At 36.5% G+C, this 9923-nt stretch overlaps 1 long non-coding RNA gene across 1 annotated transcript; it reads right to left on the minus strand.

Annotated features, from left to right (window-relative positions):
- Positions 1 to 1244: 1244 nt before the first annotated feature.
- On the minus strand, positions 1245 to 5395 carry LOC116175088. Its single transcript, XR_004146242.1, has 2 exons — positions 4906 to 5395; positions 1245 to 1630 (listed from the first exon to the last, which is right to left on the minus strand). It is a non-coding gene; the product is annotated as an uncharacterized LOC116175088 (long non-coding RNA).
- Positions 5396 to 9923: the final 4528 nt, after the last annotated feature.

Below are 9923 nucleotides of genomic sequence, written 5' to 3' on the forward strand. Positions count from 1 at the left end.
GAAATTACCGAGTTTTTGATGTATGTACTGACTGTGTTTGTAACTAACAGTTTCAGTCACGGAGGTGGTAAAAACTGTCGTCAAAATTGGGCTACGACACCTAATTCCGTGATTGTCTTCGACATTCAACTGTAGGCTCGAAACCCCGAATGAGGGGCGACGCTACCTATTTTGCGGGGGCGAGATTATGCTAATCAAAACTCTTCGATTTGGAATCTATGTGTGATATGAGTGGCGATTCAATAATTTTCACATATTTTTACCGATAGTAAAATTTGCTTACAAGGCCAGGTAATGTTCCATCTTGCTTTCAACAAAAGGACTTTATTGCACCAAAGATGAGTCACATCCTGTACTCCTAACCCTTTCTCAGAATGTAGGTACCTGCTCCTACCTGACTCATTGTTCCCAAAAATTTGTTTTTAAACTTGAGTGTAACTAACATTGTATATTTGCATTTACTATCTTTGTTAACTACTGCTTAAACATTTACAAATATTTTGTTAACTAACTTTTGACCTGTTTTAATCTAACTGCAAGGTTTTTCTTCGTCGTACTCTTTTTACCCTTAGCAGTTATTTTTGCGAGAGTACGACACCTTTTTGGCTTTGTTTGCTTTGCTTACATTAACGTACATCCACTAAATTTCCGGGTTTTCACTATCATAATAATTACTACCATTATTACACAACCTTGCCCTGCCTTAGATCACGTGCCACTTTTCAAATTTAAGCGGGATCTTGTTTAGTTTTGGAGGGAATAGTCATTAGGGTGACCATTTTTTTAAACGTTGCCTGGTTGACTTTATTTCCATGTTCTTGTAGTGTGAAGTTAGCGTAGAACCTGGGGGTTAAGTACACTACAACTTCAGTTAGAAAACCTTCGTTAGTCATGGACTTAGTTAGAATTTTGATGTTGCATTGCAAGACAGGTTTTTTCAATTTATTCGAAAACCTCAAGCAGGCCTTTTTATAAAGAAAAACTGTTTTTCGTAAAACTTTTAAGAACCAAGGTATCCATATGTTGCCGACTTAAGTAGACACACTGTATAAGGCTTTTTTATTTTTCAGGTTTCAATATAATATGCATAATACAACAAATCGTATCGGCCACCTATCCGCCCGTTCGTCGGCCGTTTTGTTTGCCTTTTAGAACACATTTTGTTCAAAATTGTTAGTAATGTACAGATTTCGTTAAAAATATTTTCTCGGTAAATGTATTGAGTTTAATTTATATGTGGTGTCTTCTAATGTCTGTGTAATTTTAGTATATCCATCATTTCCAGTGATTTTTTTTGTAAATTTGCGGTAACTATCTCGTGTTCCTTACAATATTCATGTTGAGATTTGGAGTTCATCTTTCTTTTCTTTAACTTTCTTTCGTCATGTTCTTCTGTGAAAACAAATAAATTAAATAAAGGTTTTTCCAATTTTTTCGGAAACGAATCAGAGGGTGAAATGGGGTGAAGTAGTTTTTAGTTAAAAAGTTGTCCCCCTTGATAAATCTTTTGACGTGTCTCGGCGTTTTTTTCCTTTAATCAGTGGTTTTCGATAAATCCGTGCTGGAAAGTTTTCAAATGAACACCCTGTATAGCGTCGTATTAAGAACGATAAATGCAGAATGGTTAAACCTACAAATGTGTTATATTAAATTATGGCCTTACCTGCCACCTGTTACTTAAAATACGTTAGGGTAATGAGTAATAATTAAACTCTCTTCCGACACACCGTTTTCGAAATGTTCTCACTTGAAGTTTTAACATCACCAATACATATATCTCTTCAAGACGTTCCAATTGGCTCTTGCGAGTACCCTCCTCCGATACCCGTTCCGTTCTTGAGATAATGGGTGGAGGAAGATATAACGGTTTATTTTCTTCATTACAAAGCATTGTTAGGTACTTTTCACGTTTATTATTTGTTGAATGAATGAAGCAGTTTAATAGATGGCTCCATCTATTGTTGGAATTCGAACCACGCAATTTTAGCGCGCATTTTCCCGACGCCGTGCTTTTTGTTTGTCGATTGTCGACCTTCAGCTTCATTTTTCTTTTGTGAACCGTGACCGAGTGCCCTCCATTTTAAAATTTAATTAAACAGCTGAGACATTAGTTGAGACCGCATGGAATTTTAATTCATTCATATTTTATTAATCTCTGGCAATTGGAGTTATTGAATTGGGGATTGGGAAACGGATTCGCCCTTAACTCCAATAGAGAGGATATAATTGCGTTTTTCTTCTTTATCGTAAGTAAGTAATTTGCATTTGCAGTAATTGAAGTGTATCTTTAGGTTTCGGCTGATATTTTTAGCGCATTTCCACAAAAATAAAAATAAAAATGCGCTATTGTGGCCACTTTGTCCGTCCGTCCGTCCGTCCGTCCGTCCGCTAACTTTGCGACGCTACTAGTTTTTTATCTTAAGAGCTATTGTTCTACTTTTTTTCGCTATTTGGTTCGTTATGGTGTCGAGTCTTGTACCAAGGAAGGAATTTTTTCTGTACCGCTTACAAAAAAAGTTATTGCAAAAAAAACAAAAAAACCGTTTTTTACATGTTCCATAATTTTACACTTTTGCCGTTTATTAACGATCCTAGAGATCGTTTATAATTTTGCATTGCTATCTGTCGCCTTCCGGTTGGTCTGTCCGTCTGTTCCTTTGTCTGTCGGTCCATCTATCTGTCCGTGTGAACGATAACTTTGTTTAGAAATGTTCGATCGCTTTTACATCTCCGTTAGTTATGAACTGAATTGCATGAAATTTAATATGGGCATAGCTTTAGCCATATAATACGCAATGCCAAAAGTTGAATCGAATCGATTCAAAATTCACAGTGCCCTTTTCGCATCTCGACCATTTATAAACCGAATTGCAAACTTTTTTACTTATAAAAGTATTTGAATGAAATTTGATACATAGGCACTTGGAATAAAGGAAAATCAAACGCCAATTTCAAAATTTGGTTTTGCGCATGCGCAGTGTCAACTTTTTTATTTATGGAAGAATTTAAACGAAATTTGATACATAGGTACTTGAGATAAAGGAAAATCAAACGCCAATTTCAAAATTTGGTTTTGCGCATGCGCAGTGCCAACTTTTTTATTTATGGAAGAATTTAAACGAAATTTGATACATAGGCACTTCGAATAAAGGAAAATCAAACGCCAATTTCAAAATTTGGTTTTGCGCATGCGCAGTGCCAACTTTTTTATTTATGGAAGAATTTAAACGAAATTTGATACATAGGCACTTGGGATAAAGGAAAATCAAACGCCAATTTCAAAATTTGGTTTTGCGCATGCGCAGTGCCAACTTTTTTATTTATGGAAGAATTTAAACGAAATTTGATACATAGGTACTTGGGATAAAGGAAAATCAAACGCCAGTTTCAAAATTTGACTTTGCGCATGCGCAGTGCCAACTTTTTGATTTATGGAAGAATTTAAATGAAATGTGATTCATAGGCACTTGGAATAAAGGAAAATCTAGCGCCAGTTTCAAAATTTTATTTTGCGCATGCGCAGTGCCAACTTTTTTATCTATGGAACTATTTAAGTGCAATTTGATACTTAGGCGCTTGCAACAAAGGAAAATCTAACATTAGTTTTAAAATTTAGGTTTGCGCATGCGCAGTTCCAACTTTCTTATTTAGAAAAGCTTTGAAATGAAATTCTTCTCATAAACTGAAATTGAAGTAGCACGTCAACAATGGATTGCCCATGTGCAACGCTATCTTTCATATTTGTGGCCGGATTTTTACGATTTTAACAGAAGTTGCATCTTACAAATGGGAAATGAATGCAAGTGGAAATGCGCTTTATGTAAATCGTTTACGATTACTTTTTAACTTGTTCGTTTTACAATGTCTATCGGCGATTGTTGCATTCATCTATTATTAGTCCTCTTATTTAAGAGGTATGCACATTTCAATTTATCAAGGAAGAGGGGGTACCTTTGATTTTCTTTTAGGGTTTTAGTTGTAGGGTTCAAGTGTTAGTTAAAAATGTAGTTGTAATTGACCAGGAAGTGCGGAATTTCCTGCCATTCTGTCGACGTACGAGTCTGAAGTTGATAACCATTGCGAGTGCATATTTGACATATGTTCCACCTGCTGATAATGAGCGGCCATTTTCCGATTCATGAACGAGATTTGATAGCAAGAATCGATTTTCAACAAAGAGACAACTTTCGTCACTTTTAGCGTATTAGTATTTACTGTTTTTGCTCCTTCTGGGTTATATCCTACCACATTCAAGTAATTTGTTATTATCTTTGCGATCTTGGTTATTCTAGAGAACCTAAAAGGATTATTATACGATTTTAAGAAAATTTGAAGAAACTCCTAAGATTCTGAAGAGTAGCCGTCATAGGATAATTGCGTCAAAAGTCGCAACGCCTATAAAAAATCACGGATTGAAGCAGGCGAGTGAGCGAAAGATTCTAGTGTCGAAAAAATAATCTTTTGCTAAAGCGTTCTCTGAAAATTGGCTCGTAGAGGAGAACACAAAGCTTATTTACAAGGATTCGAAGTGATTCTCTAGAGAGCAACGTCCCCAAATGGGTGATGTTGGTCAAGGAGGGTACAGGCCTAAAAATTATCCACGGACAAACTCACATTATCAAGTAAAATTCTGGTCGAAACAATTTTGTTGAGGTCGAGAATGCATAAATATGATCCAAACTTTGATAGGTTTCCTGAAAAGGTTTGGGGATGAACAAAGTGTCCGCGAAATGAATTCCCAATCCTCCAGTGGAACTAGACTCGATGCAGATAACGGATCCCCATCGCAAAAGAAAACGCGAAATTGATTTACTGAGGGGATCCTGTTGATTCGAGTATACATGAAGAAGAGCACTACCATAATTAAGCCTATTAAAAACCTGCCATTCGAGAGAAAAATCTTACCAAAAGGACCATACTGCTACACCACAATTGCATGGTGCACAAGGTCCCAAAAAATTCCACAAGTTATCGACTATGACTCGTAAATTATTGACCTTCAATGATTCTATAGTCCATCCAACTGGAAAACTAGTGTTTGGTCCAATACCTTTGTCTACTTGCCAATGTCTGAATGATGTTCGACATCATCTTATCTGATAACCCATCCTAACACCTAAGGCAAAATTATGCATAGGTAATTCTGCGGTAGGTATAGTGCAACAAGATTCAAGAATACATAAGATGCAATACCTAGGTACCTACACAACAATTATATTACGCAACGTAAATCAACAACCCATATTTACCTAACTTTCCATTTCGAAATTGAGCCAATTAAGACAACACATCAGACGGGCACGTTTGCTTTGTTGCGAAACTTAATCAATATTTGAAACAAGTAAAATTAAGAGAACATTGCCAAAAGGAAAATTTCGCCACGTGAACATATAAGGAACACAATATTAATGATAACGATAAAATTTTAGAGCGCTACCTATAAATAGACGATCGGTTCCATTTCGTCGCTTTTCACTTTTATGCACATTATCTTGTGCAATGAAGCCATTCGTTATTAATGGATTGTAACACCGTAAATTGCTATCCTTGCAGGTGTTGATATTCATATGTATTAAAAGTGAACCGTTTTAGATACTTGTTTCGTTATGTAATTCAATGCCGTCTTCTCTTCTTTCAGTTTGCAAACCTGCTTTGCCATTACGACCTTGCTAATTATAAGATTTAGTGCCTTTTCCATTTCCATATAAGGAACAGTAATTTTTTGTTTCGGTTTTGTGTCATCTTTCGTTCTCACTCAATAACTCACGTTGCAACTTTTTTTGACTTCTGAGAAGATCATTAATAGCTCTAAAATTCCTGAAAAGTGATTGAAATAGTAAAAATATTAACGCCTGATATGTTAGTATCACAAACTGGACAACGGTAACGGAAAATTGACTTTCATTTGATCATAAAATGGCTAGACGCTAAGGCCGACCGCACACTGGTCAAACAAAACGTTTTTTCGAAAGACGTTTCGTCGGAAAACAAAAATGTCGGTGTGCGGTGGTCTCAGACAAAAACAGGACGAGAAAACAAATCCGGTCAGTCACCCGTGGACTAGTGTAACGAAAACGCAGTGCGTAGGTATGTGGTGCTAAAAATGGATAAAGAAGTGGATGTTGTGGAACTTTTTACAACTTACCGATTAACTCCACGGGGAATGATCTAGCTAGATCTATATGCTGCGCCCTACCTTGCGCATGCGCAAATCCCTTTGTCTTACCCCGTGTTTGCTGCCAAGGAAATAATTGAGAGCCTTTTCCAATGATGTGTCGCTCGACCCAACGTTCAATTTAAAATCATTGAAGAGATAGCAACCCTACTTAGGGGGTTGACACCGGGGGTGTAGATTTTGAAAGAAAATATGTCCACCTTCTAACTCAAATCGACCTACTTTTGCGTTTGTTTTATAAACTATTTCCTTACGAGTTATTCAGTCTGTTACGTTTCCGTTGAACCACTGTCTAGATGCTTAATTTAGTTTAAATAATCGCGACTCTCCGTCTTTTGTGCCAGCTTTTATTGGCTTTGTATGCCATTTTATATTACCTGGTAAGTAAGGATCTCTAGTAATACTCACTTCTAGCGTCGATGGCCCTGAACTTTCGGTCTACTGCGAGAAAAAGGAAATAATTAATACTTCAGCCAAATTTAATATAATTTACGTTAGCTGCTCGCATATTTGGACAAACTTAATTCCAATTACAAATAATTGACGTATAATTTCGCGGGGCTTAATTTTAATTAGCAATAATTATCTTTTATCGAAAAATAATTTCGCAAAAGCTACGTTTGAGGTAAAACAAAGTAATAAACATGAGCGCAACCGTGGGCCACGGCGCAACGCATAATTGTGGCAGCCTAAATTTTTAATTAAATCATGTATACCCTTGATGAGAGATGCTAGTTTTGCCAATTATAAAAGCAACGTACAAATTATTATAAATGTAATTCAATTAACTAATAGTAAATGAAGAGATACTACCTACTTTATTAACAGTGCCTAACAATATTGCACGTTTCCTCTACGATCACTGCTTTGGCCACTTCCTTTGCAAGTTACAACCAAAATATTTATTCCTTTAGAACCAGATTAAGCTACTAGACATTTTCAAAACGTAAGTTTTTTTTCTTTGTTATTGTTTTGGTCGCATAACCGAGTTCTGTGCAGGCATGATAAATAGACATTATAAGATAGTATGAGCTTGGATCCCACAGCGTCAAATATTAATCCCTAAGAGCAGTGCCCCGCGGGCCGGGTTGCGACTGCTGGACCGCGACTGCCAAGCCAAGTTCGGAATGGTACCTTACAGACGTTGAGAGCGACCATTGTTTGATAATCCAGATTATTCGTCACCTCCACACTCCACTGTGTCACTCCAACTCCATGTCTGATGAAAATCACAACAATAGTTGTTGATCTAGAAAATTAAATGCCTATGTATATGAACTCTTAAATGTAGTGAAAAGAAGGCAGATCATAGCTCCTAAATCCTAAAGATATACAAAGGCAGAAGGCTGAAGGTGTGAAAAGTTGCATAAGGGAATTCAATTAAAGAACGCCTAAACTTGCCAGAAGGACTTACGGACATTGCAAGTACAATCCGAATAGTAGCAAAAAAACCTAAACCACCAACTAATAATAAGATGATGAATTTTTGATCCATCGTTTATGCTTAAAAAGCCTTTTTACTAAATTACGTTATATGGCGATATATATCTGTGTAATTAACACTTTTGTCCATGTTTTCAACACAAATGCAATTTTAAAATCAAATTTGCGTCACTGCCACTACGTACATAGATCTCTGGAGAAATAAACTCGTCTGTAACGTGAGTAACCTAATTATGAGGACTGCATATTAGATCATTAATTTCTAAAATGAACATCCTGTAGAGACCGGCATAAAATTGCATTTTAAATGAGAATTATGACATGGCCGCAACGGCAACATCAGCAATTAATGAAGATTTATTTGTCCAAAATTTAGAATTATAAAAAATCTCTACACTCGTTATGTTAATACCTACTTTTTTTAGTGTTATTCTATTTGTTACTCTCCCATGCACGTAACCTTTTTAGAAGATGCTAATAATAAATTATACTATATATCGTCGTGATTTTCAAGGACCACTGAGTGTAGGTATGTCTAAATTCTCAACCATCACATTTTTTGGTGTTTTGCTAGCTACATTTGTAAGTACCGTATTGATTTTGATACTTTCCATAATTTATTCGCATTCATTCCGTTTAATTTTCGCTTTTAGGTACATTGAGTGTACAGCTTTTGCTGTTTCTTGCACAGTAATTTCTGCCGCCTTGTTTAATTGCAAGGTAAACTTTTTGATACTTTCTGTTTCATTAAATTATAAGGGGAGATATTGTTTCGCTTTTCTGCATTTCATTTCCCGTAGACACCGCTAATTAATTTGTGTTTTGTTGCCTTATGGGCCGTGCGCCGTCATTTTGTTTTAGTTCTTCCGAAGCACCCGCCACCATTTGGTGATTGGTGAAGTCGTCCGATTCCTACAGCTGCCGTTTACTCTGATTGAGTTTACTAGAGGCTTCTGAGACCGTTCCGCAAACCGCTACTAACGCCGACCTTGACTAAGGGCAAGGTTGTATCCCTTGGTGGCGCTCGAGTCTGTCCGTCCGTACCAGCGTCATCCCATCCAGGTTGCCGCCGATTGCCGCTACTTTCGTCCGCTGGTGTGATTCATTTACAATAATTTGTGAATCCATTTATTCATTTTTAATTAACTTGTAGTCTTTAATTCGCTAACTACATTGTTTAATTTTCATGCCATTTGTGCGCGGACTTGCTTCGTTGCAATACAGCAATACCACCATAAATGTCTGCATCCAAAATATTGAATACTTAAAAATTAACAAAAACGTCATTTCTTTAATTTATAGGACAGGATTCTGTCACTATTAAGATAATCCATGGCGAGGGAATTCTGACTAAACGTGGTGAAGTTAGATTAGAGCCGCCAGAATCTCTGCCTCGAGTGTGGGGTGGCTTGACTGATGTTGTAGGAGGCGGGGGACTCTAATCAAAAACCGGTAGGCAGCACAAAAAATTCCCATGTGAGCTCTAAGTGCACAAGATCAACTGCGCATCCTCTTCTCTCCATCCAGTCCTATTAGAAAATTATATTTTGGTGCAGTGATTGTTGCTATATGGGAGATATTCATGAATCAATTAAAAAAATCTCAAAATCGACCCATAATGAAATGTCTTGAAGGACTTTGAAAAATCCACAGAGCCGGAAATCTCAACCAAACAAAGGCTCCCACAAATTTATAAGAATCAAACGTCTGAAGCACCTGAAGACAATGAAGGAACAAAAAAATCCAAATCCGTAGCATTCAAAAAAATTTGAAAGGTCCGAAGAATGTATAGAATCTGTAGAATCTCATGAGCCTGAATAATCTGAAGAGTCTGGACAATTCTGTCTATCTAGGCTATTGTTTCAGATCAGAAAGTACTCACTCGGACGCACATTTTTACCTTGAGGACATACAAATTTGAATGTTTTCTGCGAGATCGTTGGCCGTGACATGACAGTAGCTACAAATCTTATTTCGTGACATTCTTTAATTATGTGAGTATTTTTTAAACTACTTACAAATAGTAAAAAGTGGATCGATTGCACGTTACATTAACACTGTACAGAACACGTTAATAAAATGATTTGCATTCCGTCACGTTCATTTTTTAATACAAACACCTTTATCTTTGATATTGCACGCTACTTTTTAATTATATATTTAATTGCCGTGTAGTGTCTGTTAAATTATTAATTATTATATGGCCATTAAATCTAGATGAAAAAAGATAGCGTTTATTTTTAATTGAAATCACGAACTTCCTCACACCAAGATTGTATTTTCTGTGTGATGATGACAGTCGACT

This window comes from Photinus pyralis, unplaced genomic scaffold, assembly GCF_008802855.1.
Source record: "Photinus pyralis isolate 1611_PpyrPB1 unplaced genomic scaffold, Ppyr1.3 Ppyr1.4_LG6, whole genome shotgun sequence".
Lineage (NCBI taxonomy): Eukaryota > Metazoa > Arthropoda > Insecta > Coleoptera > Lampyridae > Photinus > Photinus pyralis.